Here is a 17,990-nt window from a genome sequence, read left to right as displayed (position 1 = left end):
CGTCTACAACACACCAAGGGCTGTACTACTGGATGAGGCCATGTTTATCACCCCAGGGCCTGTGCTGCTGGCTGAGGCCAACTACACCACACAAGGGCCTTTGTCTCTGGCTGAGATCATCTACACCACACCAGGGCCTGTGCCTCTAGCTGAGGCCATGTACACCACACCAGGGCTTGTGCTGCTGGCTGTGGACATGTGCAGCCAGCTTAGGCCACCTACACCACACCAGGGCTTGTGCTACTGGCTGAGGCCAGGGACACCACACCAAGGCCTGTGCTGCTGGCTGAGGCTAGGGACACCACACCAGTGCCTGTGGCTCTGGCTGAGGCCATTTACACCACCCCCGGGCCTTTGATGCTGGCTGAGGTCATGAACACCACACCAGGTCCTGTGGCTCTGGCTGAGGCCATCTACATCACACCAGGGCCAGTGTTTCTGGCTGAGGCGATGGACACCACACCAGGACCTGTGCTGCTGGCTGAGGCCAACTACACCACAACAGGAGCTGTGCTGCTGGCTGAGCTATGGACACCACACCAGGGCCTGTGCTGCTTGCTGTGGGCCTGTAGCTCTGGCTTAGGCCATGAACACCACACCAAGGTCTGTGGCTCTGGCTGAGGCAATCTACAACACAACAGGGCCTGTGCTTCCGGATGTGGACCTGTGCAGCCAGCTTAGGCCACCTACACCACACCAAGGCCTGTGGCTCTGTCTGAGGCCGTCTACACCACACCAGGACCTGTGCTACTGGCTGAGGCCATGGACACCTCTTCAGGGCCTGTGGCTTTGTCTGAGGCCATGTACACCACACCAGGGCCTGTGGCTCTGGATGAGGTCGTCTACAACACACCAAGGACTGTGCTGCTGGATGAGGCAATGTTCATCACACCAGGGCCTGTGCGGCTGGCTGAGGCTATGGACACCACACCAGGGCCTGTGGTGCTGGCTGAGGCCAACTACACCAAACAAGGGCCTGTGGCTCTGTCTGAGGCCATCTACACCACACCAGGGCCAGTGCTTCTGGCTGAGGCCATGGACACCACACCAGGGCCTGTGCTGCTGGCTGAGGCCATGGACACCACACCAGGACCTGTGCTGCTGGCTGAGGCCAACTACACCCCACCAGGGCATGTGGCTCTGTCTGAGGCCATCTACACCACACCAGGGCCAGTGCTTCTGGCTGAGGCCATGGACACCACAACAGGGCCTGTGCTGTTGGCTGAGGCTATGGACACCACACCAGTGCCTGTGGCTCTGGCTGAGGCCATGTACACCACCCCCGGGCCTTTGATGCTGGCTGAGGCCAACTACACCACACCAGGTCCTGTGGCTCTGGCTGAGGCCATTTACACCACACCAGGGCCTGTGTTGCTGATCAAAGGCTAAAATGAGTCCTTTGGTTAGGGTATTAGGCAAGCATGCAGTTACCATTAACACTGTAGTTAAATTGGAGGCTTGTGTTCGTAACTGCGAGTATTGGCCACCTCACTACTTGATACCATAAATTGACGCTTTGTGCTGACGCCAGCAGCTTACGGCCATACCGCCTTGCCAAAGCCTGATCTCGTCTGATCTCGGAAGCTATGCAAGGTTGGGCTTGGTTAGTACTTGGATGGGAGACTGCCTGGGAATACCAGGTGCTGTAAGAATTTGCTTTTCATGTCACTGAGCTGATTTTGATCCAGAGAAGGAGGGTGTTGGTGTCCATTAATGAGGCCACATTAACGACATTCCTTTTGGCTGTTTTCAGCAATGTCTTGTGCTGCCGGGTGAGGCCATCCGCACCACACCGAGGCCTATTCTGCTAACATAGGTCATCTAAATTACACCAGGGCCTGTGGCCTGCGCTGACGCCGTCTACATTACACCAGGGCCTGTGCTTCTGGCTGAGACCATGGACACCACACCAGGACCTGTGCTGCTGGCTGAGGCTTTGGACACCACCCCATGGCCTGTGGCTCTGGCTGAGGCCATTTACACCACACACGGCCTGTGGCTCTGGATGAGGCCGTCTACAACACACCAAGGGCTGTACTACTGGATGAGGCCATGTTTATCACCCCAGGGCCTGTGCTGCTGGCTGAGGCCAACTACACCACACAAGGGCCTTTGTCTCTGGCTGAGATCATCTACACCACACCAGGGCCTGTGCCTCTAGCTGAGGCCATGTACACCACACCAGGGCTTGTGCTGCTGGCTGTGGACATGTGCAGCCAGCTTAGGCCACCTACACCACACCAGGGCTTGTGCTACTGGCTGAGTCCAGGGACACCACACCAAGGCCTGTGCTGCTGGCTGAGGCTAGGGACACCACACCAGTGCCTGTGGCTCTGGCTGAGGCCATTTACACCACCCCCGGGCCTTTGATGCTGGCTGAGGTCATGAACACCACACCAGGTCCTGTGGCTCTGGCTGAGGCCATCTACATCACACCAGGGCCAGTGTTTCTGGCTGAGGCGATGGACACCACACCAGGACCTGTGCTGCTGGCTGAGGCCAACTACACCACAACAGGAGCTGTGCTGCTGGCTGAGCTATGGACACCACACCAGGTCCTGTGCTGCTTGCTGTGGGCCTGTAGCTCTGGCTTAGGCCATGAACACCACACCAAGGTCTGTGGCTCTGGCTGAGGCAATCTACAACACAACAGGGCCTGTGCTTCCGGATGTGGACCTGTGCAGCCAGCTTAGGCCACCTACACCACACCAAGGCCTGTGGCTCTGTCTGAGGCCGTCTACACCACACCAGGACCTGTGCTACTGGCTGAGGCCATGGACACCTCTTCAGGGCCTGTGGCTTTGTCTGAGGCCATGTACACCACACCAGGGCCTGTGGCTCTGGATGAGGTCGTCTACAACACACCAAGGACTGTGCTGCTGGATGAGGCAATGTTCATCACACCAGGGCCTGTGCGGCTGGCTGAGGCTATGGACACCACACCAGGGCCTGTGGTGCTGGCTGAGGCCAACTACACCAAACAAGGGCCTGTGGCTCTGTCTGAGGCCATCTACACCACACCAGGGCCAGTGCTTCTGGCTGAGGCCATGGACACCACACCAGGGCCTGTGCTGCTGGCTGAGGCCATGGACACCACACCAGGACCTGTGCTGCTGGCTGAGGCCAACTACACCCCACCAGGGCATGTGGCTCTGTCTGAGGCCATCTACACCACACCAGGGCCAGTGCTTCTGGCTGAGGCCATGGACACCACAACAGGGCCTGTGCTGTTGGCTGAGGCTATGGACACCACACCAGTGCCTGTGGCTCTGGCTGAGGCCATGTACACCACCCCCGGGCCTTTGATGCTGGCTGAGGCCAACTACACCACACCAGGTCCTGTGGCTCTGGCTGAGGCCATTTACACCACACCAGGGCCTGTGTTGCTGATCAAAGGCTAAAATGAGTCCTTTGGTTAGGGTATTAGGCAAGCATGCAGTTACCATTAACACTGTAGTTAAATTGGAGGCTTGTGTTCGTAACTGCGAGTATTGGCCACCTCACTACTTGATACCATAAATTGACGCTTTGTGCTGACGCCAGCAGCTTACGGCCATACCGCCTTGCCAAAGCCTGATCTCGTCTGATCTCGGAAGCTATGCAAGGTTGGGCTTGGTTAGTACTTGGATGGGAGACTGCCTGGGAATACCAGGTGCTGTAAGAATTTGCTTTTCATGTCACTGAGCTGATTTTGATCCAGAGAAGGAGGGTGTTGGTGTCCATTAATGAGGCCACATTAACGACATTCCTTTTGGCTGTTTTCAGCAATGTCTTGTGCTGCCGGGTGAGGCCATCCGCACCACACCGAAGCCTATTCTGCTAACATAGGTCATCTAAATTACACCAGGGCCTGTGGCCTGCGCTGACGCCGTCTACATTACACCAGGGCCTGTGCTTCTGGCTGAGACCATGGACACCACACCAGGACCTGTGCTGCTGGCTGAGGCTTTGGACACCACCCCAGGGCCTGTGGCTCTGGCTGAGGCCATTTACACCACACAGGGCCTGTGCTTCTGGCTGTGGACCTGTGCAGCCAGCTTAGGCCACCTACACCACACCAGGGCCTGTGGCTCTGGCTGAAGCCGTCTACATCACACCAGGTCCTGTGCTTCTGGTTGTGGACCTGTGCAGCCAGGTTAGGCCACCTACACCACGCCAGGGCCTGTGCTTCTGGTTGTGGACCTGTGCAGCCAGCTTAGGCCACCTACACCACACCAGGGCCTGTGGCTCTGGCTGAGGCCGTCTACATCACACCAGGGCCTGTGCTACTGGCTGAGGCCATGGACACCACACCAAGACCTGTGCTGCTGGCTGAAGCTATGGACACCACACCAGGGCATTTGGCTCTGGCTGAGGCCATGAACACCACACCAGGGCCTGTGGCTCTGGCTGAGGCCAGCTACACCACACCACGGCCAGTGCATCTGGCTGAGGCCATGGACACCACCCCATGGCCTGTGGCTCTGGCTGAGGCCATTTACACCACACCAGGACCTGTGCTGCTGGCTGAGGCTTTGGACACCACCCCATGGCCTGTGGCTCTGGCTGAGGCCATTTACACCACACAGGGCCTGTGCTTCTGGCTGTGGACCTGTGCAGCCAGCTTAGGCCACCTTCACCACACCAGGGCCTGTGCTTCTGGCTGTGGACCTGTGCAGCCAGGTTAGGCCACCTACACCACACCAGGGCCTGTGGCTCTGGCTGAAGCCGTCTACATCACACCAGGTCCTGTGCTTCTGGTTGTGGACCTGTGCAGCCAGGTTAGGCCACCTACACCACGCCAGGGCCTGTGCTTCTGGCTGTGGACCTGTGCAGCCAGCTTAGGCCACCTACACCACACCAGGGCCTGTGGCTCTGGCTGAGGCCGTCTACATCACACCAGGGCCTGTGCTACTGGCTGAGGCCATGGACACCACACCAAGACCTGTGCTGCTGGCTGAAGCTATGGACACCACACCAGGGCATTTGGCTCTGGCTGAGGCCATGAACACCACACCAGGGCCTGTGGCTCTGGCTGAGGCCAGCTACACCACACCACGGCCAGTGCATCTGGTTGAGGCCATGGACACCACACCAGGGCCTGTACTGCTGGCTGTGGACCTGTGCAGCCAGCTTAGGCCACCTACACCACACCATGGCCTGTGGCTCTGGCTGAAGCAGTCTACATCACACCAGGGCCTGTGCTACTGGCTGAGGCCATGCACACCACACAGGGCCTGTGGTGCTGACTGAGGCAACCTACACCACAACAGGGCCTGTGGCTCCTGATGAGGCCATCTACAACACACCAAGGGCCTGTGTCTCTGGCTGAGACCATCTACACCACACCAGGGCCTGTGCCTCTAGCTGAGGCCATGTACACCACACCAGGGCCTGTGCTGCTGGCTGTGGACCTGTGCAGCCAGCTTAGGCCACCTACACCACACCAGGGCCTGTGCTACTGGCTGAGGCCATGGACACCACACCAGGACCTGTGCTGCTGGCTGAGGCTATGGACACCACCCCAGAGCCTTTGGATCTGGCTGAGGCCATGTACACCACACACGGCCTGTGGCTCTGGATGAGGCCGTCTACAACACACCAAGGGCTGTACTACTGGATGAGGCCATGTTTATCACCCCAGGGCCTGTGCTGCTGGCTGAGGCCAACTACACCACACAAGGGCCTGTGTCTCTGGCTGAGATCATCTACACCACACCAGGGCCTGTGCCTCTAGCTGAGGCCATGTACACCACACCAGGGCTTGTGCTGCTGGCTGTGGACCTGTGCGGCCAGCTTAGGCCACCTACACCACACCAGGGCCTGTGCTACTGGCTGAGGCTATGGACACCACACCAGTGCCTGTGGCTCTGGCTGAGGCCATGTACACCACCCCCGAGCCTTTGATGCTGGCTGAGGTCATGAACACCACACCAGGTCCTGTGGCTCTGGCTGAGGCCATCTACATCACACCAGGGCCAGTGTTTCTGGCTGAGGCGATGGACACCACACCAGGACCTGTGCTGCTGGCTGAGGCCAACTACACCACACCAGGAGCTGTGCTGCTGGCTGAGCTATGGACACCACACCAGGGCCTGTGCTGCTTGCTGTGGGCCTGTAGCTCTGGCTTAGGCCATGAACACCACACCAAAGTCTGTGGCTCTGGCTGAGGCAATCTACAACACAACATGGCCAGTGCTTCCGGATGTGGACCTGTGCAGCCAGCTTAGGACACCTACACCACACCAAGGCCTGTGGCTCTGTCTGAGGCCGTCTACACCACACCAGGACCTGTGCTACTGGCTGAGGCCATGGACACCTCTTCAGGGCCTGTGGCTTTGTCTGAGGCCATGGACACCTCTTCAGGGCCTGTGGCTTTGTCTGAGGCCATGTACAGCACACCAGGGCCTGTGGCTCTGGATGAGTTCGTCTACAACACACCAAGGACTGTGCTGCTGGATTAGGCAATGTTCATCACACCAGGGCCTGTGCGGCTGGCTGAGGCTATGGACACCACACCAGGGCCTGTGGTGCTGGCTGAGGCCAACTACACCAAACAAGGGCCTGTGGCTCTGTCTGAGGCCATCTACACCACACCAGGGCCAGTGCTTCTGGCTGAGGCCATGGACACCACACCAGGGCCTGTGCTTCTGGCTGTGGACCTGTGCAGCCAGCTTAGGCCACCTACACCACACCAGGGCCTGTGCTTCTGGCTGTGGACCTGTGCAGCCAGGTTAGGCCACCTACACCACACCAGGGCCTGTGGCTCTGGCTGAAGCCGTCTACATCACACCAGGTCCTGTGCTTCTGGTTGTGGACCTGTGCAGCCAGGTTAGGCCACCTACACCACGCCAGGGCCTGTGCTTCTGGTTGTGGACCTGTGCAGCCAGCTTAGGCCACCTACACCACACCAGGGCCTGTGGCTCTGGCTGAGGCCGTCTACATCAAACCAGGGCCTGTGCTACTGGCTGAGGCCATGGACACCACACGAAGACCTGTGCTGCTGGCTGAAGCTATGGACACCACACCAGGGCATTTGGCTCTGGCTGAGGCCATGAACACCACACCAGGGCCTGTGGCTCTGTCTGAGGCCAGCTACACCACACCAGGGCCAGTGCTTCTGGCTGAGGCCATGGACACCACACCAGGGCCTGTGCTGCTGGCTGAGGCCATGGACACCACACCAGGACCTGTGCTGCTGGCTGAGGCCAACTACACCCCACCAGGGCATGTGGCTCTGTCTGAGGCCATCTACACCACACCAGGGCCAGTGCTTCTGGCTGAGGCCATGGACACCACAACAGGGCCTGTGCTGTTGGCTGAGGCTATGGACACCACACCAGTGCCTGTGGCTCTGGCTGAGGCCATGTACACCACCCCCGGGCCTTTGATGCTGGCTGAGGCCAACTACACCACACCAGGTCCTGTGGCTCTGGCTGAGGCCATTTACACCACACCAGGGCCTGTGTTGCTGATCAAAGGCTAAAATGAGTCCTTTGGTTAGGGTATTAGGCAAGCATGCAGTTACCATTAACACTGTAGTTAAATTGGAGGCTTGTGTTCGTAACTGCGAGTATTGGCCACCTCACTACTTGATACCATAAATTGACGCTTTGTGCTGACGCCAGCAGCTTACGGCCATACCGCCTTGCCAAAGCCTGATCTCGTCTGATCTCGGAAGCTATGCAAGGTTGGGCTTGGTTAGTACTTGGATGGGAGACTGCCTGGGAATACCAGGTGCTGTAAGAATTTGCTTTTCATGTCACTGAGCTGATTTTGATCCAGAGAAGGAGGGTGTTGGTGTCCATTAATGAGGCCACATTAACGACATTCCTTTTGGCTGTTTTCAGCAATGTCTTGTGCTGCCGGGTGAGGCCATCCGCACCACACCGAGGCCTATTCTGCTAACATAGGTCATCTAAATTACACCAGGGCCTGTGGCCTGCGCTGACGCCGTCTACATTACACCAGGGCCTGTGCTTCTGGCTGAGACCATGGACACCACACCAGGACCTGTGCTGCTGGCTGAGGCTTTGGACACCACCCCAGGGCCTGTGGCTCTGGCTGAGGCCATTTACACCACACAGGGCCTGTGCTTCTGGCTGTGGACCTGTGCAGCCAGCTTAGGCCACCTACACCACACCAGGGCCTGTGGCTCTGGCTGAAGCCGTCTACATCACACCAGGTCCTGTGCTTCTGGTTGTGGACCTGTGCAGCCAGGTTAGGCCACCTACACCACGCCAGGGCCTGTGCTTCTGGTTGTGGACCTGTGCAGCCAGCGTAGGCCACCTACACCACACCAGGGCCTGTGGCTCTGGCTGAGGCCGTCTACATCACACCAGGGCCTGTGCTACTGGCTGAGGCCATGGACACCACACCAAGACCTGTGCTGCTGGCTGAAGATATGGACACCACACCAGGGCATTTGGCTCTGGCTGAGGCCATGAACACCACACCAGGGCCTGTGGCTCTGGCTGAGGCCAGCTACACCACACCACGGCCAGTGCATCTGGCTGAGGCCATGGACACCACCCCATGGCCTGTGGCTCTGGCTGAGGCCATTTACACCACACCAGGACCTGTGCTGCTGGCTGAGGCTTTGGACACCACCCCATGGCCTGTGGCTCTGGCTGAGGCCATTTACACCACACAGGGCCTGTGCTTCTGGCTGTGGACCTGTGCAGCCAGCTTAGGCCACCTTCACCACACCAGGGCCTGTGCTTCTGGCTGTGGACCTGTGCAGCCAGGTTAGGCCACCTACACCACACCAAGGCCTGTGGCTCTGTCTGAGGCCGTCTACACCACACCAGGACCTGTGCTACTGGCTGAGGCCATGGACACCTCTTCAGGGCCTGTGGCTTTGTCTGAGGCCATGTACACCACACCAGGGCCTGTGGCTCTGGATGAGGTCGTCTACAACACACCAAGGACTGTGCTGCTGGATGAGGCAATGTTCATCACACCAGGGCCTGTGCGGCTGGCTGAGGCTATGGACACCACACCAGGGCCTGTGGTGCTGGCTGAGGCCAACTACACCAAACAAGGGCCTGTGGCTCTGTCTGAGGCCATCTACACCACACCAGGGCCAGTGCTTCTGGCTGAGGCCATGGACACCACACCAGGGCCTGTGCTGCTGGCTGAGGCCATGGACACCACACCAGGACCTGTGCTGCTGGCTGAGGCCAACTACACCCCACCAGGGCATGTGGCTCTGTCTGAGGCCATCTACACCACACCAGGGCCAGTGCTTCTGGCTGAGGCCATGGACACCACAACAGGGCCTGTGCTGTTGGCTGAGGCTATGGACACCACACCAGTGCCTGTGGCTCTGGCTGAGGCCATGTACACCACCCCCGGGCCTTTGATGCTGGCTGAGGCCAACTACACCACACCAGGTCCTGTGGCTCTGGCTGAGGCCATTTACACCACACCAGGGCCTGTGTTGCTGATCAAAGGCTAAAATGAGTCCTTTGGTTAGGGTATTAGGCAAGCATGCAGTTACCATTAACACTGTAGTTAAATTGGAGGCTTGTGTTCGTAACTGCGAGTATTGGCCACCTCACTACTTGATACCATAAATTGACGCTTTGTGCTGACGCCAGCAGCTTACGGCCATACCGCCTTGCTAAAGCCTGATCTCGTCTGATCTCGGAAGCTATGCAAGGTTGGGCTTGGTTAGTACTTGGATGGGAGACTGCCTGGGAATACCAGGTGCTGTAAGAATTTGCTTTTCATGTCACTGAGCTGATTTTGATCCAGAGAAGGAGGGTGTTGGTGTCCATTAATGAGGCCACATTAACGACATTCCTTTTGGCTGTTTTCAGCAATGTCTTGTGCTGCCGGGTGAGGCCATCCGCACCACACCGAGGCCTATTCTGCTAACATAGGTCATCTAAATTACACCAGGGCCTGTGGCCTGCGCTGACGCCGTCTACATTACACCAGGGCCTGTGCTTCTGGCTGAGACCATGGACACCACACCAGGACCTGTGCTGCTGGCTGAGGCTTTGGACACCACCCCAGGGCCTGTGGCTCTGGCTGAGGCCATTTACACCACACAGGGCCTGTGCTTCTGGCTGTGGACCTGTGCAGCCAGCTTAGGCCACCTTCACCACACCAGGGCCTGTGCTTCTGGCTGTGGACCTCTGCAGCCAGGTTAGGCCACCTACACCACACCAGGGCCTGTAGCTCTGGCTGAAGCCGTCTACATCACACCAGGTCCTGTGCTTCTGGTTGTGGACCTGTGCAGCCAGCTTAGGCCACCTACACCACGCCAGGGCCTGTGCTTCTGGCTGTGGACCTGTGCAGCCAGCTTAGGCCACCTACACCACACCAGGGCCTGTGGCTCTGGCTGAGGCCGTCTACATCACACCAGGGCCTGTGCTACTGGCTGAGGCCATGGACACCACACCAAGACCTGTGCTGCTGGCTGAAGCTATGGACACCACACCAGGGCATTTGGCTCTGGCTGAGGCCATGAACACCACACCAGGGCCTGTGGCTCTGGCTGAGGCCAGCTACACCACACCACGGCCAGTGCATCTGGCTGAGGCTATGGACACCACACCAGGGCCTGTAGTGCTGGCTGTGGACCTGTGCAGCCAGCTTAGGCCACCTACACCACACCATGGCCTGTGGCTCTGGCTGAAGCAGTCTACATCACACCAGGGCCTGTGCTACTGGCTGAGACCATGCACACCACAAAGGGCCTGTGGTGCTGACTGAGGCAACCTACACCACAACAGGGCCTGTGGCTCCTGATGAGGCCATCTACAACACACCAAGGGCCTGTGTCTCTGGCTGAGACCATCTACACCACACCAGGGCCTGTGCCTCTAGCTGAGGCCATGTACACCACACCAGGGCCTGTGCTGCTGGCTGTGGACCTGTGCAGCCAGCTTAGGCCACCTACACCACACCAGGGCCTGTGCTACTGGCTGAGGCCATGGACACCACACCAGGACCTGTGCTGCTGGCTGAGGCTATGGACACCACCCCAGAGCCTTTGGATCTGGCTGAGGCCATGTACACCACACACGGCCTGTGGCTCTGGATGAGGCCGTCTACAACACACCAAGGGCTGTACTACTGGATGAGGCCATGTTTATCACCCCAGGGCCTGTGCTGCTGGCTGAGGCCAACTACACCACACAAGGGCCTGTGTCTCTGGCTGAGATCATCTACACCACACCAGGGCCTGTGCCTCTAGCTGAGGCCATGTACACCACACCAGGGCTTGTGCTGCTGGCTGTGGACCTGTGCGGCCAGCTTAGGCCACCTACACCACACCAGGGCCTGTGCTACTGGCTGAGGCTATGGACACCACACCAGTGCCTGTGGCTCTGGCTGAGGCCATGTACACCACCCCCGGGCCTTTGATGCTGGCTGAGGTCATGAACACCACACCAGGTCCTGTGGCTCTGGCTGAGGCCATCTACATCACACCAGGGCCAGTGTTTCTGGCTGAGGCGATGGACACCACACCAGGACCTGTGCTGCTGGCTGAGGCCAACTACACCACACCAGGAGCTGTGCTGCTGGCTGAGCTATGGACACCACACCAGGGCCTGTGCTGCTTGCTGTGGGCCTGTAGCTCTGGCTTAGGCCATGAACACCACACCAAGGTCTGTGGCTCTGGCTGAGGCAATCTACAACACAACATGGCCAGTGCTTCCGGATGTGGACCTGTGCAGCCAGCTTAGGACACCTACACCACACCAAGGCCTGTGGCTCTGTCTGAGGCCGTCTACACCACACCAGGACCTGTGCTACTGGCTGAGGCCATGGACACCTCTTCAGGGCCTGTGGCTTTGTCTGAGGCCATGGACACCTCTTCAGGGCCTGTGGCTTTGTCTGAGGCCATGTACAGCACACCAGGGCCTGTGGCTCTGGATGAGTTCGTCTACAACACACCAAGGACTGTGCTGCTGGATGAGGCAATGTTCATCACACCAGGGCCTGTGCGGCTGGCTGAGGCTATGGACACCACACCAGGGCCTGTGGTGCTGGCTGAGGCCAACTACACCAAACAAGGGCCTGTGGCTCTGTCTGAGGCCATCTACACCACACCAGGGCCAGTGCTTCTGGCTGAGGCCATGGACACCACACCAGGGCCTGTGCTTCTGGTTGTGGACCTGTGCAGCCAGCTTAGGCCACCTACACCACACCAGGGCCTGTGCTTCTGGCTGTGGACCTGTGCAGCCAGGTTAGGCCACCTACACCACACCAGGGCCTGTGGCTCTGGCTGAAGCCGTCTACATCACACCAGGTCCTGTGCTTCTGGTTGTGGACCTGTGCAGCCAGGTTAGGCCACCTACACCACGCCAGGGCCTGTGCTTCTGGCTGTGGACCTGTGCAGCCAGCTTAGGCCACCTACACCACACCAGGGCCTGTGGCTCTGGCTGAGGCCGTCTACATCACACCAGGGCCTGTGCTACTGGCTGAGGCCATGGACACCACACCAAGACCTGTGCTGCTGGCTGAAGCTATGGACACCACACCAGGGCATTTGGCTCTGGCTGAGGCCATGAACACCACACCAGGGCCTGTGGCTCTGGCTGAGGCCAGCTACACCACACCACGGCCAGTGCATCTGGCTGAGGCCATGGACACCACACCAGGGCCTGTACTGCTGGCTGTGGACCTGTGCAGCCAGCTTAGGCCACCTACACCACACCATGGCCTGTGGCTCTGGCTGAAGCAGTCTACATCACACCAGGGCCTGTGCTACTGGCTGAGGCCATGCACACCACACAGGGCCTGTGCTGCTGACTGAGGCAACCTACACCACAACAGGGCCTGTGGCTCCTGATGAGGCCATCTACAACACACCAAGGGCCTGTGCCTCTAGCTGAGGCCATGTACACCACACCAGGGCCTGTGCTGCTGGCTGTGGACCTGTGCAGCCAGCTTAGGCCACCTACACCACACCAGGGCCTGTGCTACTGGCTGAGGCCATGGACACCACACCAGGACCTGTGCTGCTGGCTGAGGCTATGGACACCACCCCAGAGCCTTTGGATCTGGCTGAGGCCATGTATACCACACACGGCCTGTGGCTCTGGATGAGGCCGTCTACAACACACCAAGTGCTGTACTACTGGATGAGGCCATGTTTATCACCCCAGGGCCTGTGCTGCTGGCTGAGGCCAACTACACCAAACAAGGGCCTGTGGCTCTGTCTGAGGCCATCTACACCACACCAGGGCCAGTGCTTCTGGCTGAGGCCATGGACACCACACCAGGGCCTGTGCTTCTGGCTGTGGACCTGTGCAGCCAGCTTAGGCCACCTACACCACACCAGGGCCTGTGCTTCTGGCTGTGGACCTGTGCAGCCAGGTTAGGCCACCTACACCACACCAGGGCCTGTGGCTCTGGCTGAAGCCGTCTACATCACACCAGGTCCTATGCTTCTGGTTGTGGACCTGTGCAGCCAGGTTAGGCCACCTACACCACGCCAGGGCCTGTGCTTCTGGCTGTGGACCTGTGCAGCCAGCTTAGGCCACCTACACCACACCAGGGCCTGTGGCTCTGGCTGAGGCCGTCTACATCACACCAGGGCCTGTGCTACTGGCTGAGGCCATGGACACCACACCAAGACCTGTGCTGCTGGCTGAAGCTATGGACACCACACCAGGGCATTTGGCTCTGGCTGAGGCCATGAACACCACACCAGGGCCTGTGGCTCTGGCTGAGGCCAGCTACACCACACCACGGCCAGTGCATCTGGCTGAGGCCATGGACACCACACCAGGGCCTGTACTGCTGGCTGTGGACCTGTGCAGCCAGCTTAGGCCACCTACACCACACCATGGCCTGTGGCTCTGGCTGAAGCAGTCTACATCACACCAGGGCCTGTGCTACTGGCTGAGGCCATGCACACCACACAGGGCCTGTGCTGCTGACTGAGGCAACCTACACCACAACAGGGCCTGTGGCTCCTGATGAGGCCATCTACAACACACCAAGGGCCTGTGCCTCTAGCTGAGGCCATGTACACCACACCAGGGCCTGTGCTGCTGGCTGTGGACCTGTGCAGCCAGCTTAGGCCACCTACACCACACCAGGGCCTGTGCTACTGGCTGAGGCCATGGACACCACACCAGGACCTGTGCTGCTGGCTGAGGCTATGGACACCACCCCAGAGCCTTTGGATCTGGCTGAGGCCATGTATACCACACACGGCCTGTGGCTCTGGATGAGGCCGTCTACAACACACCAAGGGCTGTACTACTGGATGAGGCCATGTTTATCACCCCAGGGCCTGTGCTGCTGGCTGAGGCCAACTACACCACACAAGGGCCTTTGTCTCTGGCTGAGATCATCTACACCACACCAGGGCCTGTGCCTCTAGCTGAGGCCATGTACACCACACCAGGGCTTGTGCTGCTGGCTGTGGACATGTGCAGCCAGCTTAGGCCACCTACACCACACCAGGGCTTGTGCTACTGGCTGAGGCCAGGGACACCACACCAAGGCCTGTGCTGCTGGCTGAGGCTAGGGACACCACACCAGGTCCTGTGGCTCTGGCTGAGGCCATCTACATCACACCAGGGCCAGTGTTTCTGGCTGAGGCGATGGACACCACACCAGGACCTGTGCTGCTGGCTGAGGCCAACTACACCACAACAGGAGCTGTGCTGCTGGCTGAGCTATGGACACCACACCAGGGCCTGTGCTGCTTGCTGTGGGCCTGTAGCTCTGGCTTAGGCCATGAACACCACACCAAGGTCTGTGGCTCTGGCTGAGGCAATCTACAACACAACAGGGCCTGTGCTTCCGGATGTGGACCTGTGCAGCCAGCTTAGGCCACCTACACCACACCAAGGCCTGTGGCTCTGTCTGAGGCCGTCTACACCACACCAGGACCTGTGCTACTGGCTGAGGCCATGGACACCTCTTCAGGGCCTGTGGCTTTGTCTGAGGCCATGTACACCACACCAGGGCCTGTGGCTCTGGATGAGGTCGTCTACAACACACCAAGGACTGTGCTGCTGGATGAGGCAATGTTCATCACACCAGGGCCTGTGCGGCTGGCTGAGGCTATGGACACCACACCAGGGCCTGTGGTGCTGGCTGAGGCCAACTACACCAAACAAGGGCCTGTGGCTCTGTCTGAGGCCATCTACACCACACCAGGGCCAGTGCTTCTGGCTGAGGCCATGGACACCACACCAGGGCCTGTGCTGCTGGCTGAGGCCATGGACACCACACCAGGACCTGTGCTGCTGGCTGAGGCCAACTACACCCCACCAGGGCATGTGGCTCTGTCTGAGGCCATCTACACCACACCAGGGCCAGTGCTTCTGGCTGAGGCCATGGACACCACAACAGGGCCTGTGCTGTTGGCTGAGGCTATGGACACCACACCAGTGCCTGTGGCTCTGGCTGAGGCCATGTACACCACCCCCGGGCCTTTGATGCTGGCTGAGGCCAACTACACCACACCAGGTCCTGTGGCTCTGGCTGAGGCCATTTACACCACACCAGGGCCTGTGTTGCTGATCAAAGGCTAAAATGAGTCCTTTGGTTAGGGTATTAGGCAAGCATGCAGTTACCATTAACACTGTAGTTAAATTGGAGGCTTGTGTTCGTAACTGCGAGTATTGGCCACCTCACTACTTGATACCATAAATTGACGCTTTGTGCTGACGCCAGCAGCTTACGGCCATACCGCCTTGCCAAAGCCTGATCTCGTCTGATCTCGGAAGCTATGCAAGGTTGGGCTTGGTTAGTACTTGGATGGGAGACTGCCTGGGAATACCAGGTGCTGTAAGAATTTGCTTTTCATGTCACTGAGCTGATTTTGATCCAGAGAAGGAGGGTGTTGGTGTCCATTAATGAGGCCACATTAACGACATTCCTTTTGGCTGTTTTCAGCAATGTCTTGTGCTGCCGGGTGAGGCCATCCGCACCACACCGAGGCCTATTCTGCTAACATAGGTCATCTAAATTACACCAGGGCCTGTGGCCTGCGCTGACGCCGTCTACATTACACCAGGGCCTGTGCTTCTGGCTGAGACCATGGACACCACACCAGGACCTGTGCTGCTGGCTGAGGCTTTGGACACCACCCCATGGCCTGTGGCTCTGGCTGAGGCCATTTACACCACACACGGCCTGTGGCTCTGGATGAGGCCGTCTACAACACACCAAGGGCTGTACTACTGGATGAGGCCATGTTTATCACCCCAGGGCCTGTGCTGCTGGCTGAGGCCAACTACACCACACAAGGGCCTTTGTCTCTGGCTGAGATCATCTACACCACACCAGGGCCTGTGCCTCTAGCTGAGGCCATGTACACCACACCAGGGCTTGTGCTGCTGGCTGTGGACATGTGCAGCCAGCTTAGGCCACCTACACCACACCAGGGCTTGTGCTACTGGCTGAGTCCAGGGACACCACACCAAGGCCTGTGCTGCTGGCTGAGGCTAGGGACACCACACCAGTGCCTGTGGCTCTGGCTGAGGCCATTTACACCACCCCCGGGCCTTTGATGCTGGCTGAGGTCATGAACACCACACCAGGTCCTGTGGCTCTGGCTGAGGCCATCTACATCACACCAGGGCCAGTGTTTCTGGCTGAGGCGATGGACACCACACCAGGACCTGTGCTGCTGGCTGAGGCCAACTACACCACAACAGGAGCTGTGCTGCTGGCTGAGCTATGGACACCACACCAGGTCCTGTGCTGCTTGCTGTGGGCCTGTAGCTCTGGCTTAGGCCATGAACACCACACCAAGGTCTGTGGCTCTGGCTGAGGCAATCTACAACACAACAGGGCCTGTGCTTCCGGATGTGGACCTGTGCAGCCAGCTTAGGCCACCTACACCACACCAAGGCCTGTGGCTCTGTCTGAGGCCGTCTACACCACACCAGGACCTGTGCTACTGGCTGAGGCCATGGACACCTCTTCAGGGCCTGTGGCTTTGTCTGAGGCCATGTACACCACACCAGGGCCTGTGGCTCTGGATGAGGTCGTCTACAACACACCAAGGACTGTGCTGCTGGATGAGGCAATGTTCATCACACCAGGGCCTGTGCGGCTGGCTGAGGCTATGGACACCACACCAGGGCCTGTGGTGCTGGCTGAGGCCAACTACACCAAACAAGGGCCTGTGGCTCTGTCTGAGGCCATCTACACCACACCAGGGCCAGTGCTTCTGGCTGAGGCCATGGACACCACACCAGGGCCTGTGCTGCTGGCTGAGGCCATGGACACCACACCAGGACCTGTGCTGCTGGCTGAGGCCAACTACACCCCACCAGGGCATGTGGCTCTGTCTGAGGCCATCTACACCACACCAGGGCCAGTGCTTCTGGCTGAGGCCATGGACACCACAACAGGGCCTGTGCTGTTGGCTGAGGCTATGGACACCACACCAGTGCCTGTGGCTCTGGCTGAGGCCATGTACACCACCCCCGGGCCTTTGATGCTGGCTGAGGCCAACTACACCACACCAGGTCCTGTGGCTCTGGCTGAGGCCATTTACACCACACCAGGGCCTGTGTTGCTGATCAAAGGCTAAAATGAGTCCTTTGGTTAGGGTATTAGGCAAGCATGCAGTTACCATTAACACTGTAGTTAAATTGGAGGCTTGTGTTCGTAACTGCGAGTATTGGCCACCTCACTACTTGATACCATAAATTGACGCTTTGTGCTGACGCCAGCAGCTTACGGCCATACCGCCTTGCCAAAGCCTGATCTCGTCTGATCTCGGAAGCTATGCAAGGTTGGGCTTGGTTAGTACTTGGATGGGAGACTGCCTGGGAATACCAGGTGCTGTAAGAATTTGCTTTTCATGTCACTGAGCTGATTTTGATCCAGAGAAGGAGGGTGTTGGTGTCCATTAATGAGGCCACATTAACGACATTCCTTTTGGCTGTTTTCAGCAATGTCTTGTGCTGCCGGGTGAGGCCATCCGCACCACACCGAAGCCTATTCTGCTAACATAGGTCATCTAAATTACACCAGGGCCTGTGGCCTGCGCTGACGCCGTCTACATTACACCA

General features: G+C 58.8%; 6 pseudogenes; all 6 read left to right on the top strand.

Annotated features, from left to right (window-relative positions):
* The first annotated feature begins 1,533 nt into the window (after positions 1-1,533).
* On the top strand, positions 1,534-1,652 carry LOC134630008 (5S ribosomal RNA; annotated as a pseudogene).
* Positions 1,653-3,545: 1,893 nt separating this feature from the next.
* On the top strand, positions 3,546-3,664 carry LOC134630007 (5S ribosomal RNA; annotated as a pseudogene).
* A 3,945-nt stretch (positions 3,665-7,609) lies between these two features.
* LOC134630006 (5S ribosomal RNA) lies at positions 7,610-7,728 on the top strand (annotated as a pseudogene).
* A 1,855-nt stretch (positions 7,729-9,583) lies between these two features.
* On the top strand, positions 9,584-9,702 carry LOC134629938 (5S ribosomal RNA; annotated as a pseudogene).
* Positions 9,703-15,638: 5,936 nt separating this feature from the next.
* Positions 15,639-15,757, top strand: LOC134630005 (5S ribosomal RNA; annotated as a pseudogene).
* Positions 15,758-17,650: 1,893 nt separating this feature from the next.
* LOC134630004 (5S ribosomal RNA) lies at positions 17,651-17,769 on the top strand (annotated as a pseudogene).
* Positions 17,770-17,990: the final 221 nt, after the last annotated feature.

The sequence above is a fragment of the Pelmatolapia mariae genome, linkage group LG6 (assembly GCF_036321145.2).
Source record: "Pelmatolapia mariae isolate MD_Pm_ZW linkage group LG6, Pm_UMD_F_2, whole genome shotgun sequence".
Lineage (NCBI taxonomy): Eukaryota > Metazoa > Chordata > Actinopteri > Cichliformes > Cichlidae > Pelmatolapia > Pelmatolapia mariae.
Note: the sequence above shows the minus strand (reverse complement) of the source record. Positions and strands in the feature narration are given on the sequence as shown.